Consider the following 7,264-nt stretch of genomic DNA (forward strand, 5'->3'; position numbering starts at 1 on the left):
TCCACGAATCGCCGTTTTTCCTGCAAACAAAAAAATATGGTGAGCATTAGCTGCTTTTGAATGCATGGAATGTCATTTTTTTTTGAGTAGATTAATTGTTGGTCGGATTCGTTGTGGGCTTTGGTGTTGACCACTGTAATTTCTGCACGTGCTGATGCGATGCGCAGTAATGTAGATAAACAGGTGTTACTATATTACTATATTATTCTATATTATTGGATTTATATACCTTTTATATAAATATATGTAAATTACATTTTATTGACACCAAAACCATATAAAAATATACAATTAAATTATTAAATTTCTTTAATTTTTAGTAATTAGCTACTTCAGTAATTGTTAAGAGTTACATGTACTTAATTAAATATGAAAATATATATATAAATATAATATAATATATATTTTTTTTATATTTTAATATAGATAATAAATATTTTTAGAAAGAAATACAAAAAAAAGAAATTTTGTCAGCATCAAAAATATCAATAAGAATTTTTAGTATTATTCACGAACTTTTATTATGAAATAACCGTAAAGAAATTTTCTAATTATATCCATTTCATTGAATCTCTCGAAGGAAAACATTTTAATAATATAAAAAATAAATTTAAATAACAAATATTATTTAAAAAATTTATTATATATATATATATATATATTATATATATATATATATATATATATATATATATATATATAAAATAAAAACAAGTTCTAGAAAATTATTTTCTGGAATCTGGAATAAAATTTTCCTGATTTGATACTGTTAATTTATTTCCATTTTGAATATAGATATTAAATATGTATAAAACAATTCCCTAATGAACACAAAAAAACAGTTGAATTGAATATCTTACAGAAAACACACATTTTAAAAATATAATAATTACAAATATTAATTAAATACATATAAAACTGATATCAGTAAGTTCCAAATTTTTTTACCGTTTAATTATGAAAGAAGTAATATTTATTTTTATCAATTTAATTGTGAGAAGTTTGAAACTTCATGACATTTTATTATAAAAGTGTAAAAAAGTGTTTATGACTTTACAGTTAATTTATACCCATTAGAATACCATAAATTTAAAATTAATCATATCAATATAAATTTTTTGACAGGATTTAGTTTTATCTCTAAATAATTATTATAACAAAGTTTTTTATTATAAAATAATCATAAAATTTTAATAAATTAACAGTAAATTGTCTTAGGTTAACATAAAATTATAGAATATATGATATTTTTGAAGAGATATTAAATGTTCTTAAAATAATTCAAAACATCTATTAATTTAAAATAATAATTGATAGTAGAAATACTGTTTGACTACTGTCTACAAACTATTATTTAAAAAAAACAATTAAATGTTTCTAATTTTAGTACTGACATTCCAAAGAATAACAAGTAAAAATTGTAATTTGTCAGTATGAAAAAGTATTAATATTAAGTTAATATAATCAGGAACTTTTATTATAAAATAACCAACCATAAAGAATTTATCTAATTATTAAATTAAAATTACAAATATTATTTAAAAAGTGTCTATAAAATAGATACAATTAAATTATTTTCATTAGAATACTAAATTTAAAATTATCATAAAAATATAAATTTTTTGAAAGAATTTCAAAATGATCTTATAAATAATTATCACAATGTTTTACTGTATTACAAAAAAAATAATAATAAAATTTTCTTGATTTTGAATTTTTAATTTATGTCTTTAGATTCTTTTATATTATATTATATTATTTTTGTAAAGATATTAAATATTTTTAGAATCATTAAAAAAATATGTGTTAATTTAAAATGATAATTGATAACAAAAACACTAATAGGAAGTTTTACTAATGTGTATAGCCTGTTATTATATAAAAACAATTAAATTTTTTTGATTTTACAACTGATAAATTATTTTCTTTAAATTAATAGAACTTTGTTAATATTATAACATTTTTATTCTATATAGATATTAAGTATTATTAGAACAATTCCCAAAGAAATACAAATAAAAATTGTAATTGTAATAATATTGTCCAGAAACTTCTGTAAAAAGTGTAAAAATTTTATAATATTGTAATATATTATTTTTGTAAAGATATTAAACGTTTTTAAAAAGTGGCTGATAACTTAAAATAACAATTGGTAACAAAAAACACTAATTGGAAGTTTCACTACTGTCTAAAGTAGATTATTACAAAAGAACCAATTAAATTTAGTTGTTGTAAACTGAATTTACTAGTGATAATTTATTCTCTTTAAATTACTAGAAATTTTGTTAAAATTGTATTATTTTTATTTTAATATAGATATTAAATATTCTTAGAATAATTTCTAAAGAAATACAAATAATAATTTTTCGGTAACAAAAATACCAATAGAAAGTTTCAGTTTTATCCACAATTTTGAAATAACATGAACATATTTTCCAATTACATCCACTTAATTGAAATTTTATTAACATTCTCCATTTCATTATGAAGGGAGTAATATTTATTTTATACAGTTAATTGTAAGAAGTTTGAATACTTTTACTACTTAATGATTTTTATTATAAAAGTGTAAAAAATATTTATAACGTCACAGGTAATTTATTTCCATTAGAATATAATAAATTTATTAATACCACCAATATTTTGAAATGATTTACTTTTAAATAATTATATGTTAATGTTGTTATTTGTATCATAAAATAATTAATAAAATTTTCCTGATTTTATTCTGTTAATTCTTTCTTTAGGTTACCATAAAATTCTGTTCCATCTATTTGTGTAAAAATATTAAATGTTTTTAAAATAATTCAATACATGTCTGTTAATTTAAAATAAATTAAAATTAATTAAATATATATGCAACACAAATGAAAGAAATATGCAATTTATCATGTTGATAACAAAAACACTAATACGAAGTTTTACTGCTGTCCACGGTCTTTTATTATATTTTTCTGAATTTACCTGCTTAGTTTAATAACTTGAAGGAAAAATGAATTCTGTAAAAATTGTAATTAATAAATTAATTTCAGAAAATATTAATTTCTTTCCACACAATTATAAAAAGATTTTAACAATTAATTTAACTTACAATATTATGATGATTGAATACGATATAACAAATACTCAATGACCTTCTTTACAAAAGTACAAAAATAAAATGTTCATAATTGTAAACCATTCATTAATTTCCTTAACGATATTTATACTAAAAATATTTGTTTTAAATATATTCAGAATTGATAATGTAATGTAAAAATCCATAAAATATTAAAAATAAATTTGTGCTAATAATTTTATTATAATAATAATTAATGACTAGTGTAGTAATAATTTATCATGTTTTTGACAAAAACATTAATAGAAACTTTGAATACTGTTTTTAAAATAAATTTTTGAAAAGATTTATTTTTATATTTTAATAATTATGAATGAAGTTTATAATTTATCACGTTATTAACAAAAACACGTTTCAAAACACTAATAGGAAGTTTGAATACTGTCCATAGCCCTTCATTATAAAAGAACCAATTAAATTTTCCCGATTTTATATTAGATAATCCGATTTTAGAAATAACAATGCATTTTCATTCATTTTATCATAAACATGAACCGTGATGTAGTTCATCAATACATCCATTAGGATTGTATCGAACCGGACAGGCCGTGTAATTAAATTAGATGGAAGAAATTAATAAAATGGGAACGCCATGCACATTCAATGCATTGTGGTTGAATTTAATTAAAATCAATCGCACAATAACCGATAAAAACAAAATATGAATGTGAAATTGATTTTTTATTAATTCATATGTAATAATTAAAAGTAAATTTTGATTTAATTTACTAATATAATGCGTTTTAATTAACTTTTCACTATTATGAAATTTTACTGTTGAACAAATTTAATTTTAGCTTATTTACATTTTGTAAACACATTATTTCAATAACGTACGGGATTATAATTTAAAACATGTCAAATATTATTAACTAATGAATCGATGAATACATTTCTCACAACTTTGTTGTGTTTTACAACTTAATAATTATTTAAAACAAATGAAACTTTAGTATAAGGCGCCGACACAGAATAGTGTTATTAAAATCCTAATGGAGTTGAAAACTAATTATTTTTTTAATCATAATACTAATTTCATTTGAAAACATTTCATTAAACCAAAAATAAAAAGCAACCGCGACATTATTTATGAATAATTATAAAGTTCGTTGACTGGTTCATCAATAAAATTTAATTACGTAAAAATGTAAAACGGTTAGGATTCCATTAAAACATAAAGAAACGTTTTGTACATGCTAAATTAATTAAATAATAAAATAATTTCATATAGTAACGTGCGCCATTTGTATTTATCCCTGCGTGTATCGGAAATAAAATCAATAATAGATGGGGGAGGGACACATGACCACTTACGCATTTTTTAATGGTGTCCTTTTGAAATTTCGGGCCATTTAATTAAGTATGTACCCTAACCATTAAATAACATTAATAAGGTATCTAATTGTACGTGATAATAGCTGAAAAAACAATAAGTTGTTTTAATAAAAAATAGTATAGGATTTGGTAGTAAAAACTCTTGAAAATGGAGATATAAAAATAGGTAAAAGTTATGTTAGAAATGTCTAAAATTTTTAATTAAATGTAAGTATTAAATTAGTTTAAATTTAAAATTAATTGGAAAAAATTAAATTGATGCAAATAAATCTAGTAATTTATTTGGTAATATATTATTTATTTTTAATTAAACATGAACTTTAAGTTGATGGTCATTATTCAATTTACTATTTTTATATTTTATAAATAAAAAATGAGGAATTATATTGATTTATTTTTGTATTTATTTTTACTACAAAGTAAAAAATTTATATTATGAATATCAATATCAATATAAATGAAATATTATATGTTTATGACCTTGATATTTTATTAACATTTTTATATATTTTATAAGTAAAAAATAAGGAATTTTGTGTAATTATGTTGTTTATAACATTTTCTATAACAAAATTTACAATTGGGAAAATGTTTAATAATATATAACCATTTTATTAGCTATTAATTAATTTTGAATTAGCTGTTAGTTTTGTATTTTGTACATTAAATTGATGTAAATTATTCTGTTTAAATCATTTTTATATTTTATAAACGAAAATAATCAATTTTGAGTAATTATATTCATCATAAATTATTTATTTTTAATTAAATTTTACTATAATTGTAATTAAAAATTTATAAAAAATTTCAAAAATATTTAAAAATATATTGGCATTATATTAGGTCAAATTTAAAAATAAAATAATGAAATTAACTTATTTAGGAATTAACTATTAGCTAAATATAAAAAATTATAATTTTAAATTGATTTAAATTATACTATTTTCTAAATTTTTTTATTTTATAAATTTTGAGTAATCATATTATTTTCAATTAAATATTATTATAGTATAAATTTGTTACAAATATCAAAAATGTTTAAATATATATACAAATTTAAAAAGAAAATAATTAAATATAACAATAAATTTATTTTTGAATTGGTTATTAGATTTGTGTAAATAATTTTGCAGTTTTAAATTTATTAAAATTATTATGTCTAAAACATTCTTATATTTTTTATATTTTATAAATAAAAATAATGAATTATAAGTTATTATGTTCAACATAAATTATTTATTTTTGATTAAATTTTACTATATTTATAAGTAAAAATTTTTAACAAATATCAAAATTATTTAAATAAATTAATTAATAAACTTAGGAATTATCTATCAGCTTAGAATAAAAAAAATTGGAATTTTAAATTGATTTAAATTGTTCTGTTTACTAAAATTAATTTTTTTTAATATATAGGCATTATAATAGCTTAAATTTAAAAAAAAAAACATCATTAAACAATTTATGAATTTTATGATCTTGATATTTTATTATCATATTTTTTACAAATTAGAGATTAGTTTATCACAAAGAATTATGAAAAAATAATTTTTTGTAAATTAATTATTTAGCAGCATTATTATATTTGTATTATTATAATTTTTAAATAAAGCATAAGATAATTTAAAAAATTAAGTTCCTCATAATTGATTTATTTTCGCTTTTGCTTATTTAATAATATGATAATTTTTAAAATATAAGTTAATACTTTATATAATATTTTTCACTTTTAAACTTAATATTTAATAAACATGAAAAAAAAAATAAATAATTAAATTATAGTAAATAAAATACATAACTGTTTATTTGTTTATTTATATTTAAGTTTAATTAAATTCGAATTCAGTGTTTTAAAGATAATAATATTTAAATAAAAGTAAAGAAGGTTGTACAAAATTGTTAAAACGTTAAAGTGTTTCTTATAGAAATAAATGAAATATCAAAACTCCACTTTTTGTGACGTTTACCTTTTTATATATACATAATAAAGATGACAGAAAACGAAGAAAGAAAGAAAAATTATATAAATTACTAAAACTCCTCGTAAACCGCTAATGTAAAAAGTGCGACGGAAAAATGTTATTCAAATGCCCTCATCAAAATGCAAAGTTCGGGAATTCCGTTTTAATCCCAAAATTCAACGTTCTCGCTTTGACACAGTTCCGCACAGACAGAGAGTGATTTAATTGGTGCCGGAGGCCAAGACGGATCCAGTTGGAGTAGGTCAGGGGTCCAGACGCCGGCGGAGGCTCCTTACTAATCACCCGCGCTCCCTAACGACCAATCGGAGGGTAGCGTTGCGACGCTTAATAAGCCGCCCGGAATGTCTTCTCGCTTTCCGTCTGCCACCCCTCCCGCCCTTCCGCCACCGCCGCACACATTTTGCCGCCCCGACGGAGTCTGACGGCTCCAGCCGCCGCTTTCACTAATTTGTACACACGCTTTCAGTTTCTGTTTGCCGATCTGATGAACAGCTGATCGCGATTTTCACTCTGAATTAAACTACGGCTTCATTCACGGGTTTGCGTCTTCCGGAGTCGGTTTTAGGGTTTTAGACTAGACGAAAATATTTTCATAAAATTAATTAGACATGTTTTAACAAAATTTTTTATTCAAAAACACAAGTTTTGTGTTCTATGAAATCAAAATATTTCTTAATTAAAAAATTGATTCTTTTGAATTTTAATATTACTTACATTAATAAGGGTATTAAAAATATTGATAAAAACTATCGATTGATGCTAATTATCAGAATCGGTTCATAGAAATAGTTTTATTTATTAATATTTTTTACATTGTGCGTTCCTGAAA

The sequence above is a fragment of the Aethina tumida genome, chromosome 2 (genome assembly GCF_024364675.1).
Source record: "Aethina tumida isolate Nest 87 chromosome 2, icAetTumi1.1, whole genome shotgun sequence".
NCBI lineage: Eukaryota > Metazoa > Arthropoda > Insecta > Coleoptera > Nitidulidae > Aethina > Aethina tumida.